The 14,161-nt window shown below is 37.1% G+C and overlaps 1 protein-coding gene across 1 annotated transcript in view; it reads right to left on the reverse strand.

The window, feature by feature from the left end:
• PDS5B (PDS5 cohesin associated factor B) overlaps nt 1–14,161 on the reverse strand; it is a 195,230-nt gene that overhangs the window by 180,352 nt on the left and 717 nt on the right. The window lies entirely within an intron of this gene.

Consider the following 14,161-nt stretch of genomic DNA (forward strand, 5'->3'; position numbering starts at 1 on the left):
GTAAAGGAATTATCAAGATAAAACCAGAAGCCAATTAATATAAATTGCTGAAACCAAAAACTGTGAAAAGAAATAAAATTGCTAAGACCTAGTAAGAATGACCTAGAAAAGAAGTAAAATACAAACTATCAACATCAGGCATAAAAGAGCAATCACTACAGATCCTATGGGCATTCAAAGGATCAAAAGGACCCAACGGAAAATTACCAATTTTATGCCAAGAGATTTGATGACTTAAAACAACTGCTTGAAAAACACAAGATAAAATAGAAAATCTGTATAACCATATATTTACTAAGAAACAAAATACGTTATCAAAATCCTTCCCCCACACAAACACCAAAAAATCCTCCATGCTTAGATGGTTAACATTAAAGATATACAAATCTTATATAAACTACTTCTGAATACAGAAGAGGAAATCCTTAACAGTTTTAAAAGGCTAGCACAACCATGCTTCCAGAAAGCATTATAAACCATATTTCTCATAAACACAGACACTAAAATCCCTAAAAAACAAATCCAGAAACAGATAAATGGACAATACATAACCAAATGAGGTTATCCTAGTACTGCCAGATTGGTTTCACTTCCAAAAATCAAGAAGTATGTTTCACCAAAGTAACAGAATAAAGAATAAAATCCATACAACCATCTCAATAAATACAAAAGGGGGGGGAGAACATTTGACAAAATTCAACACCCTTTCATAATTTAAAAATAAAAATCTCAATAAAAAAGGGAATATCGTCCATATGATTTCTTTTAATCTACAAAAAACCTACTGCTGACATCCTATTTTATGGTGAAAGACAATGTTTTCCCCTTAAGATCAGGAACAAGACAAAGATGTCCATTCTCACCATTACTCTATAAACTGAAGATGTGAGATGATGCAATAAGGTAAGACAAAGAAAAAGCTTATAAGATGAGCAAACGAAGGAATAAAACTGTCTTATTCAAGAATGAAAGAATCTATAAAAAAAACTACTGGAACTAAATGAATTTAAACTAAACAAATTTAAAGTAACTATTACTGCACTTTTATATACAAGAAAGAACTGAAAAGGATTTTTATAAAACTTCATTTAATAGCATTAAAAATCTTTAGGAATAAATTTAACATGCAAGATTTCTACAAAGAACACTAAAATATTATTTACTATATATATATATAAACACACTAACATATAATTGATGTGTTAACATATTAATATGTAAAAACCCATTTTAGTAGGTTGAGGTAAAGATCTTCCATATACACACATATATATACATATATACATAAGTACAAATGTTTATAAATACATGTTAAAGATGACCTAAATAAAAGGAGAGGTATATAACTGTATTAGTAATTGCTGTGTAAAAAACTACCCCAAGGGGCGCCTGGGTGGCTCAGTCGGTTAAGCATCTGCCTTCTGCTCAGGTCATGATCCCACGGTCCTGGGACTAAGCCCCACATCGGGCTCCCTGCTCAGTGGGGAGCCTGCTTCTCCCTCTCCCACTCCCCCTGCTTGTGCCCACTCTCCGTCAAATAAGTAAATCTTTAAAAAAAAAAAAAACTACCCCAAAACTTAGCAGTTGAAAACAACATTTATTATCTCAGTTTCTAAGAATCCAGGGACAGCTTGGCTGGTGGGTTTGGTTGAAAGGTCTTTCATAAGATTGCAGTCAGTTAATAGGTACATACATCGTCAACTGAAGGTTAAAGGATCTGCTTCTAAGCTCACTCAAGGCTACTGGCAGAAGGCCTCAGTTCTCTGTCATGGAGATGTTAGGAGACAATACTCCATGGGACTCTTGAGTTTCTGCACATCTTGCAACTGAGGATCGACTGCCCTTTGTTCTAGATTATCATCTTTCAAAGATGTCTATAAAGTGAATAGACTTGGAATATAAAGTCTCCTCCATAGCAAAGAGCAGGTATGTTTATTGCACATTAAAAAGTATCCAGGTTCCCTATGTTCAGAGTTCCTCTCCTGAAACATAACCCGCTGCATAAGCAAGTGTCATCTGGCCCTCTTCATGTTACCAGGTATGAAATGGAGCTCAAGGAACTGGTGCAAAAATGCTGATACCCTAGCTACTACTACAGCACATTAGTGACAGTAAACAGTCTCTTGACTCTGACCCAGGAGCCTCATGTCCTCTTCTATCAGCATCCATGAAACTGAAGTAAGCTAACTTGTTAGCTTACAAGTAGGGCAAAATCTCAGATCCTTCACAATCTTGACAATGGGTCTCTCTACATTATGGTATCTGGTTTCTTCTACAGTGAGACAGAAAGAAAAAGACCAGTAACAAGCCACCGTGTCTTTTTTAACCTGATTTTAAAAGTGATATACCATCACTTTTACCATATTCTATTGGTCACACAGACCAATCCTAATAAAATGTGCAAGGTAGCTATGAAAAGGACACGGAGACAAATGGGAACCATGTTAGAGGCTACCACATTGAATATTGCTACAGGTCATTTTTCCCTATATGTCTCTACAGAGCAACACAATCCTAATCAAAATCCCAAAAGCCTTTTTTAATAGAAATTGACAAACTGATTTTAAAATTTATATGGAAACACAAAAGAATTAGATTGGTCAATGTTGGAGGATTTACACGATTTGATTCCAAAACTTATGGTAACAGAGACAGTATGACACTGGCATAGAAGAAACAAATAGATAAATGAAACAGAATTGAGTCCAGAAATAAATCTATACAAGTAAGTTCAAAGGATTCTGAACAAAGACACAAAGGCTATTCACTGCAGGAAATGAAAGGGTTTTTTCAAACAATGATGTTGGAATTGGATAAATGTACTTTTAAAAATGAACCTCAACCCCCTACTTCACATTATACATAATAATTAATTCAAGATGGATCACAGCCCTGTACGTAAAAGTTAAGACTATGAAACTTCTAAAAGAAAGCACAGAAAATTATTTTCACGACTTTAGGATAGGCAAAGGCTTCTTACAACTCAAAAAGCACAATCTATTAAAGAAAAAAACTGATATAGATTTCACCAAAATACACTATTAAGGAAAAGACAAACTGCAAACTGAGAGAAAATATTCAATACACTCATCTGATAAACAACTTGTATCCAAACTGTACTAAGAATTCTTACACATCAATAATAAAAAGGTATCCAATTTTTTAATGTGCAGAAAACTTGGAAGAGGCATTTACAAAAGAAAATACACTATCAGTAACTATATGAAAAATTGCTCAACATCATTAGCCATCAAGGATATCCAAAATAAAACCACACTAAGAAATCATTTCATACCAATTAAAATGGCTAAAATTTAAAAATCTGATTATCCAAATGCTGACAAAATGGACAGCAACTAGAATTTTCATATATTCACGGTGGGAGTATAAAATGGAAAATCACTTTGAAAAACTATGTGGGAGTTTCTTATATAGTTAAACACACATCTGCCTATAACCTCACAATTCCATTCCTAGATATTTACTCAAGAGAAATGAAAATAACTGTTTGCAAGAAAATCCATTATAGGCCTTATTCTTAACAGTAAAAAACTGGAAACAACGCAAATGTCCATCAACATTAGAAAAGATACTTTGGTATATCCAATGAAATTCAACTCAGCAATAAAAAGAAAAACTGATACATTCAACTTCATGAATAAATCTGGATATATATGTTAAGTCAAAGAACCTAGATGCAAAAAAGCACACACTGTATGAAGACAGAACAAAACTAATCTAGGCTGTTAGAAATCAGTGCTTGGGGGAGAGGGAAATGAATTGAAAAGGCAACCAGGGAACCTTCTGGGTTGACAAAATTGCTCAGTATCATCTTTTGGGTATTGGTTACATGGATATAATTGTCACACCTCATCAGAGTGAGCACCTAATATCTGTACATTTAATGTATTTAGTTTACATCTTGACATAAATAAATCAAATACAAATAAATTGTAAAAAAGAATTTGTGAGTTCATTGTATTAATTTTCCTTTTTTCCCCTTAGTCTTGGGTTGTCCAGATGTATATTTAGTGTATATATACATACATTTATGTGTATTCAGTAAATATTTATCATCTCCTATGTGCTAAACACTATGCTAGGTTCCAAAATAACAAAGTTCATGCCCTCAAAGGTTAACCAAGAAACACATACTTAAATAAAACACATTAAAATGAGGGTTTCCATTATAGAGATACACAGAGGATCTTGTGAAAAGCAGAAAAAAGCACCACATATTGCCCAAAAGAGTCAGGTATCCGAAAAGCCTTTCTATTAGGTGGGGGATGAAAAGCAAGAGTCTGGACATGTGGACAAGCAGGAATGGACCATTAAAGCAGAGAAATACTGCATACAAAGACACAGAGACAAAGGGTCTAATACAATGGGAAGCTCTGAGCAGTTCAGTGTTTTGGGAGTTTAGAGAGCCCAAGAGAAAGTGACAGGAAATGCTGGCAAGGTAGGGAGGTAGGTATGAAACCAATGGTAAGGTATTTAGATTACAGAGACCACGAAGAGCCACTGAATAGTTTTAAGCAAGGAAATGGCACATTCAAATTTGTGATTATAAATATCACTCCATTAAGAGTATAAGAGCCTAGAAGAGAATGAAGGTGGAAGCAGAGAGACAGAAGGCAATGGCAGGCAAACAAGCAAGTCATGGTTACTTTTAGTAAACCAACCAATGGCACATGGACTGAAGAGAAATTTAAGAAATGGACAGAAAAATGGGCAAAGATTAATATCAGACAGTTCACAGGAAAAAAAAATAAGATGGCTCTTAACCATATGAAAAGACACTCAGCTTCACATGTAAGAGAAACATTAACTAAAACTACACTGAGATACCATTTTTCACCTATCATATTGGCAAGAATCCAAAAAGTTTTATTATATACTCTGTTGGCAAGAGTACAGGGGAACAAGTATTCTCACATACACATTACTGTTACTACCTCTATGAAACACAATTTAACAGTATCTATCAAAATTATACCTGTTAGATTCTTTGACCCAGCAATTCCACTTCTAGGAATTTATCCTACAGACACACCTGCATATGTACAAAATGATATATGTACAATGTTGCTCAATGCAGAATTTTTGTAACAGTAAAACCTGGAAACAATCTAGCTTATAAAGCCCATCAGTGGGCTTCATAAGAAAAAACTTTATTCTGCCTTCTTTTAAATTACTGTACAATGATAACTCGTATTTTAAACTACCAGTTAAACTGTGGTTCATAAGAAAAATGAACACTCTGCAGTTGTCAAGTGGGGTAGAAGTAGAGAGAGTGAGTGAGTGAGCACTAGCACTTTATACACTAGTAAGTTAAGATCTCCAGTGTATGTTGTTAAGTGAAAAAAGGGCAAAGCAGTTTTCCAACACTGAGGTAAAACATCTGAGAGGAGAGAAGGGATAAACGTATTTGCATATGGCTGTACTTTTTAAATCCCCAAAAGGATATATAAGAAATCAATAACATTAGTAAACTTGGGATAGGAATTTGGGAACTCGGCAGATGGGAAGAGGTATGGATGAGAAACTTCTGATTGTGTATCTTTTTTCCTCTTTTTGCTGATTCACTTTTGAAGTATGAATGTGCATACAGTATTTATTTAAAAAAAAACTTTGAAAATGCTGTATCAGAATCAACAGGATTTGGTAACTCATTTGATAGGAGAAGTAAAGAAGAAGGAGGTATCAAGAAGACTCCCACGTTTCTGAATTGATAACAAATCTAGTCAACACTTACAACTTATTAAAAAAAAAAAAGATATCTGTGTTATTAACCAACACAGGATGTTAAAGAGTAGAGGAAGGCAGCTCAGTTTTTAACATGTTGTACTGGAGGTATTGTGTCCCATATGATACTACACTAGAAAAGGACGACAGGAAATTTAGGAGAGTGGTCAGGGATACCAGTTGTTAGAAACCTTGGAGAAGAAAACATTTATATCAGCCTAACTTATCTAGGCATCATTTAGTCTATAAACCCAATTAAACCAGAAAATAAACTAAAAAAGCAATTAATTCAAAGAGACACCATAAGGCCACACACACATATCGTTTTCTCACAGACACCAAGCGCTCATCAAAATCTGATTTAATAATCTAGATAATTTCCCAAATTCACAACAGATTAGAAACATCAAAAAAAGACCAGGGGTGTAGCTACCAGAGGCAATCATTTGGCAGCAGCATGAGGCAGCAAAAAACGATGATGATGATGATGATAACACCAATACCTCAAAAAGCACAGTATGCTTCAAGTGTTCTTCATAGGAGTCAAAGTCTCCTATTTCACCATCTAAGACCTGGCCAAAATAGTCCCTCTTTCAAGAAGTTTTTCATGGTTCCTTTGCTCTCAGCCTAACATGATTAATCAATCTCCTTTTATCTAATTCCCTTTTTTTATTTTATTTATTTATTTATTTATTTATTTGAGAGAGAGAGAATGAGATAGAGAGAGCATGAGAGGGGGGAGGGGCAGAGGGAGAAGCAGATTCCCCGCCGAGCAGGGAGCCCGATGCGGGACTCGATCCCGGGACTCCAGGATCATGACCTGAGCCGAAGGCAGTCGCTTAACCAACTGAGCCACCCAGGCGCCCTAATTCCCTTTTTTTAAAGAATTTATTTGAGAAAGAGAGAGTATGAGAGAGACAGAGATATCACGAGCAGGGGGGGAAGGGTAGAGGGAGAAGCAGACTGTTTTTAAATGTGAGATATCCAAATTTAAATGTGAGAAATTCCAAATTTTCAGATATTTTGTTTATACCTTTCTGAAAACGCTTTATTCTGCCTTGTCGTAAATTATTTTATAACTGGTATTTTATACTAGTCTTTCTTCCTACTTGAATACATCTCATAATTGACAAAATATCTTTCATCTTTTTATTTGAGCACAAATTTCTTGCATAATATAGCATGTAAATATCCATTTAACAAACAATGATCCATCTTTGCCCTCTCTAAAGTGATGTGCATGGACTTTTGCAACAAATACAGTATCCCTGCACCAACTTTTAATAGTTTTTTGTTGAGTACTTACCAACTTGGTACCAGAGTAAGCATTTGGTCTGGCTTATCCCAAAAAACCAATGAGATAAGCAGTGATAGGAAGTGACAGCTATCTCCTTTATGGGAGATAAAAACGTTCTAAAATCAGATTGTGGTGATGGTTGCATAAACCTGTGAATGTACTAGAAAACAATTGTACACTTTGACAGAGAGAGCGAGCACGTGCGCATGCGCCCGTGCAAGCACAAGCAGGGGAGAGGGAGAAGGCTCCCCACTGAGCAGGGCCCCAGCGTGGGGCTCAATCCCAGGACCCTGGGATCACATGACCTGAGCTGAAGACAGATGCTTAACCGACTACCCAGGCGACCCAACTGTACACTTCAATGAGTGAATTGTATTACATGTGAACTATAACTGAATTAAGCTGTTTTTAAATGTGAGATATCTGCTATTATCCCCATTTTACAAATTAAGAAACTGAGGCTTAGAAAGATTAGGTAATTTGCCCATGGTGACAGAACTAACTGGTGATGGAAACAGAATAAAAACCTAAGCAGTCTTCACTCTAAGTCTATATGCTCAATCAAGCTCTTTTGCCTTCCTTAGAAAGGGCTTCACTCATCAAGCATTACCTCAAATGCCTACATATGCTCCTACCGCTGCTCAAGTCAGAAATGCCTTGACCCGGGGCGCCTGGGTGGCTCAGTCCTTAAGTGTCTGCCTTCGGCTCAGGTCATGATCCCAGGCTCCTGGGATAGAGCCCCGCATCGGGCTCCCTGCTCCGCGGGAAGCCCGCTTCTCCCTCTCCCACTCCCCCTGCTTGTATTCCCTCTGTTGCAGTCTCTGTGTCAAATTAAAAAAAAAAAAAGTTTAAAAAAAAAATGCCTTGACCCAATTAGATTACATCATAAAGGTAAGGGAGAAGACCAAAAGCTAAAAAGAAAGTTACCAAAGAGACCAAGAAAATAAAAAGGTACTCAAGATTTATATTTCAAAGCCTGCCACTCTGAGCATAAGACTACATGAAATACACATGAATTAGCTTGACTGCTACTATCAAAGTTGGTAGGCAGGCCTAATTTGGCTGAGCTGGGGTGAATTACAGTCTTCCTGGACTAGTTCTACCTAGACCAGGGTTTCTCAATCTTGGCACTATCGACATATTGGGCCAAAAATTATTGTGGAGGGCTGCCTCCACACAATGTAGGATGTTTAGCAACATTCCTGACCTCTACCCGCTAGATGCCAGTAGCACCACTGTCCCCACTCCCCCCAGTTACGACATCCAAAATGTCTCCAGACATTGCTAAATAATGTCCTGGTGTGAGGTTTTGGGGGGGGTGTCTCAAACCCCTACATTTGAGAACCACTGGCCAAGACTCGAGGTAATGATGAAAAAGGGCGAGCTATCTGATGTTAACTAGTGTATACGATAACTGAAGACAGACAAGAACTTTTGTTTACAGCTTTCCTGAGGTATCTTCGACATACAAAAATCGTATATATTTAAAGTATATAACCTAATATTTTGATACTATACATATGCACTGTGAAAAGATCGCCACAGTCAAGTTAATTAACATCACCTCTACAAAGTTATCATTTGTGTGGGGGGGCGAGGGAGGGGATCCGGGTGATGGGCAAGAGCCCTTTAAACCAATCACCTCCCAAGGCTACAAGGAAAAATTTCAGTTCATTAAAAAAAAAAAAAAAAGTGAAGCTGCAGTTGAGGGTAGTTATGTAGGGATTAAATAGGAACAAAACCCATATAGTCATGTCAACATCCCCAGATTTCTATACAGTTCAGCCTCTGACACTCTAGTAGAATATCAACTATAGAGAGGTACTGCTGAAGATCAGAAAATAGATGTAAAGGATGTTAGAAATAACATCCTCTCTCTTTGATTGGTTTGAAGCAAAATCAGTTTCCCTTATAATTAAAACTAAGTGTCCCTCATCTCTGGAGGAACTACTGAAATAACAAGGTCAAGGCTGCCATCCCAGCCAGGGAAGAGGAGCAAACCAAATGACAGTATAAATAAAAATGAAATGACAGTTGAGAGTGGGAAGGGGGAGTAGTGAGACAAGAGAAGCAGACAGTAGAAGACAGAGCTGACCCTATACAAAATTTATTTGCCCTGACTCTCAAATCTCCCTTCCTGCCTTTATATATCTTTTTAACACCAAGTTAAGGGCTATCAATACCTACAATGTTGCCCTTGGTAGTTCAAAGTCTAGGACTGTAGTCTCTCCATTCAAAGCAATGCATCCCTCAAGGTGTCACAGTCTCTAAAATATCATTCTCTTTAAAAGCTGCACCCTTCTCAGTTCATTTCAGATGCAGGAAGGGGGAGGAGCAGTCACGTAAATTAAGCCACTTAATCTAAAGTATATGCTACAAGTAACCTCTGCCCAATAAGCGTACAAAAAAAAAAAAAGTTTACCCTTACTCATAATCAAAGAAATGCAAACCCAAAACAAGATAAAAATTTCACATATCAAATTGGCAAAAAGCATAAAGTTTAATAAAGTCCAATGTTAGTGAACATGTAACATGCATACTCATATACCACCGGTTAGTGTAAATTGTTACAACCTAAATATCACTCAAAAGGAGTCAGAACAAAAAAATTATTATACATCCATATAATAAAATATTCTAATCATTTTAATTATGTTAATCTATATATGCCAATATGAAAACAGCTCTGTAACAATTAGGCAAAAAGTAAACTGCAGTTTAAAAAAAAAGGTAAACAGTATAATATAATACTATTTGTATAAATTTTTAGACTTTCTGGAAATTGTTAACAATGGATTACTTTTGGGGGGAACAGGAAAAATAGCTTTTATTTTTACTTTTCTGTACCATCAGAAGGTTTTTTATCATATACATGTGCAACTTTTAGTTTTTTAAAAAAATCTTATTTACTTAAGAGAGAGAAGGAAAAAAAAAACATGAGTTGGGGGAGGGGAAAAAGGAGAGGGAGAAGCAGGCTCCCTGTCCAGCAAGGAGCCCAATGCGGGGCTCGATCCCAGGATCCCAGGATCATGACCTGAGCAGAACCACTTAACCAACTAAACCACCCAGGCACCCCTACATGTACAACTTTTAACTTAAAACATACAAACTCCTCTAATCCCTACAACCTTAACCACTACTCTCACCATCAACTGTCCACACACTCCCCCTCCCCCATCTCAATATCTAAAGGCTGACTAAAATTGCCTGATGGGAATTTCAGCTAGTAGAGGATATATTTTGGATCTATAGCTGGGATTTTTCTTTAAAATCTCTTCACTCTAAAATCACCTGAGATGAAAAATGAGAAAAAGAATCCCTACACTGCCCAGGGAACCTTAAACTCTCGTTTCCTATCAGGCCCCTAACCGTCCTCTCCTAGAAGGACAACGCTTATGGTTATAATATCCTCTCCTTCTCCTCTCACAGTTTTATATCTAGTCTTGGCTAATTTCACTCTCCCACATAAAGAAGAGCAATCTCAATTATTACTGAAGAGGACGAAGACTTGCCCCTTGCAGAATCACTTAACAGCAGGGATCTTACTGTCTGGTTTTCTCAACTCTCACCACCTTGGTGCAGGTGGCCAACCACTACTCTAAACTTCTATAAGGCAAGATCTCAGTCCTTTTTATTGCATCATTTCTGGTACTAGATGTATATGCAAGCTTAATATTTGTTCATTTTACCTAAATCAGGTTAGTGCGTTCTGTGTCAAAGGGAGAGGCAGGTTAGAGAAGTACTTCTAGGTCATGGCCCTTTAAAGATGCTTCCTGCTTTAATCAGTCTTCCTCCAATCCCCTTAGCCACTTTTAAGTTTTACAACTAAGCCAAGTACTTCTAATTACTGCTTCTTATTAATTTCTAATCATTAGAACACAATAATTCTTATGGACTTTTAAGGTATCTTAGATTAATGGCTTTAAGATTTAAACAACTAAATTTTGCTCATCTGAGTTTAATCTTCATAATTTTCTCACTGTGCATGATCGCCCCTCCAACTAAAACAATTACAGTCTCAAAGCAGCAAACTTACCCTATTTTTGAACTAATTAGTGAGAAAAAGCTAAAAACCTTTTCCACATATTGGGGAAAATGGTTATAATCAGGTTGATAACATTATAATGTGAGGAAGAGCTGACTTCTACACACAAAGGAGTCAGAACTGCAAACCATTTGGCAGCTTCTTAAATACGCTTAAAAAGTAAATACATTCTCAGACAAATTACTGGGCTTATTTTTAAACTAAGTATTTTTGGAATTTTTAACATTTCCAAACAGGAATACTCAAACTAAACACAATTTTCTCCAAATATGTATTTGAATTGGAAATGACAAATGATTTGTACAGCAAACTGAGTTTAAAAGTGAAAAAAAAAAATACACACTCATACACATACATACATCTTATAACAAAGTAAAGTTTAATACTAACCTCAAAATTACTCTGGCTTACAAGTTTCGGGAAAAATAAATAAATGCCATGTCGAGTAACACTGCACAATGAAAGATCAAGCAGCTCCAGAAGAGAAAGACATGCAAGAGGTTATCTTCTAAGACAACTTAAGGGGACTGAATTCTGGATAAAAATTATTAAAACCAGACTCTAAAACAGATGGTTAACCTTGAAACTTTATTTCTTGACTGAATGAATGAAAAGAAGAGGGGTGAAAGTAATGAAGGATAATACGCTATCTGGCAGTAATTTTAAATATTACTTAAGTCCTGAATTAAACAATACAGACAATAGAAGATTCTAAGCTTCCACAAGAAACTGAGAATTACCCCAATTCCACCATATGAAGAGGACTGTGACTTTGGATAAATCAATTAAATTACAACCTGAACCTAATTCCTCATGCATATGGTGAGTGATGACCATCTTTTAGTCTCCTTACAGCTAACACTGACAAAGGAAACATCAATTTATTCTTTTCTAACTTATTTACAGTACTTGTCATCCAAGCCAAATCACAGCTGAGTTCTCCTGTTAATTGTAGGCACACATAATCAAAAAAAAAAAAAAAAAAAGTAGCAATAAGAAAGCCAAAGGACAATCCTAATTCATGAGGGAAAAGCAGGGGGGGGGGGAGAACCACTTCCCAAAATAGTCCCCTCCTCACTAAGTTTTGGGTATATTCTATCATTTCATTCTTCATCAGGGTCCGGTCTAATACAGGGTATCACTTTACTTTAGGCTTAACAAATTACTGATAAAGCCAAGTCCTCAAAATGTTATTCTTTGATCCGTTAAAACTGCAGAACAATTTTTAAATAAATTTAAAAATAAAGCAACTTTTATCCAACAGCCAACTCAGACTACCTGTCAAATAAGCTTAGTAACATTACATGACACCTCGTGACAAGAATCACTATCCTCACATTATCTCCTGTAATTCCTGGAAAAAGTGAGGGAAAAGACAGACATAACTCGACAGGATTAAAAGCAACGGTAAGAAAACTAAAGCTGCTGTGAAAATAAAGCTAATACAAGGAGAATCAATCTCAAAAAAAAGGAGAAAATAAGAAAGGGCACAGAAGTTCTTAAAAAAAAAAAGACCAATTCAAACTTTACTTGTCAATTAAAATATTCACACCTTCAAGTAACACCTACCCAGAAAAATAGTTTTTTAAACCGTTTAAAAAAAAAAAAAAAAAAAAGGCACTACTTCAGCTACTTCGGTAATCAAAGAATATCTAAAGTGCACCTTTTCTATATGTATTTGTAAATTTATTTCCAGGGAGTAATGTTCTGATTGAAGACGTGTTTTTTACAGTTAAGTTTTTGAGAATAAATCTATCTTAACATAAGACGTCTTACGTTGAAACTTTCACCTACATATTTACCACTATAAATTTTAATTAGGTTTTCTGCTATCCCCAAGTGATACAAGATTAATTGTTCCACAAACTGACCTGCATACACCATAGGAACGCTCATCTTACTGTCCCTAAAAATGCTAACATCTCTGACAAATGTACTGCATAGATAAGAAGTGTCCTTTTAGCCTTTATTTTGCTTAATACCACACTTTTGTATTTTTAACTGTTTTACTTAAGTGAGTTAATACAGAAAATGCTCTATCTTGGAACTTTATCTACATGTGTTAGTTGCGAACAATGACTGTATATCCATTCAAGTTTTAAATAATTGTAATTTATTTACAGCTCACCTCATATATAATCACACCTGAATTTTTAAAGTTCATTAGGAAGACAGTAGAAGACTCCCAACTCACTCGAGTCCGCTGACCAGCCTTCGAAATTAAAGGCTGTATCCAAAGTCTCCGAAACTCTAAAGGTAGGGTCGTTCAGGATAGCACTGCCCATCCATCACATAATAAATGTATAAAAAGAGAGTTCATAGCATATTATTCAAAGCAAAATAAAGGGTTCCCTTTTATTGGGTTAGTGAGGATTCTTAAAACATGTGTTGAGAGAGTAGGGAACTGCTCTTTCAAACCCTTCCCTGAGTTTACACGCTCTCCGGGAAGGTAGGCAGAAACATGGCAAGTCTGAAGGCGAGGCGCTGCATTTCAGGGTTCAGATTCATTCCCTCAAATAACTGTACCTCTGCTTGGCGTAGCTTGAACGTATGTACCAAAAAACAACAGCAGCAGCAGCAACAACGTACAAGGTTTTCCTTCTGACCGAAAACTTTTCAAGTGTCACTAAGATAACTGGTGCAAAAATGTCAACTATTTACAACTGCACACCATTTTCATTGTCATTCCAACTCCGAGGCTTCCTAAAGGAAAGCCAGAGCCCAGTCCTAGCCCGGGAGGAGTCCCTTCAGCCAGTGCTGAGCTCTTCCTCCACTAGGTCCTCAGGTTCCCCCAGCACCAGCTCCGAGAGCGCGGTTAGCGCGCTTTATCTCTGGCGATTGGCAAGTAACAGTGTAAAAATGTCACTCTAGCAGCCCGTTTCCTCGCCCGGAGCAAAGGCTGGGCGGCGCGGGCGAGGCACGCGGGGACCCGGCGGAGGAGCGAGGGCGCCCGAGGCCCGCACGCCGCCCGGGGTGCAGCCCCGACCCGCGCTCCCACCCCTCGCCCGGAAGGGGGAAAACCCGCCAGCGGGAGGATTCAACAGGAGCACCGCGCCGCCCGCCTGCCGCCCGGG

The sequence above is a fragment of the Neomonachus schauinslandi genome, chromosome 3 (genome assembly GCF_002201575.2).
Source record: "Neomonachus schauinslandi chromosome 3, ASM220157v2, whole genome shotgun sequence".
In the NCBI taxonomy this organism is placed as follows: domain Eukaryota; kingdom Metazoa; phylum Chordata; class Mammalia; order Carnivora; family Phocidae; genus Neomonachus; species Neomonachus schauinslandi.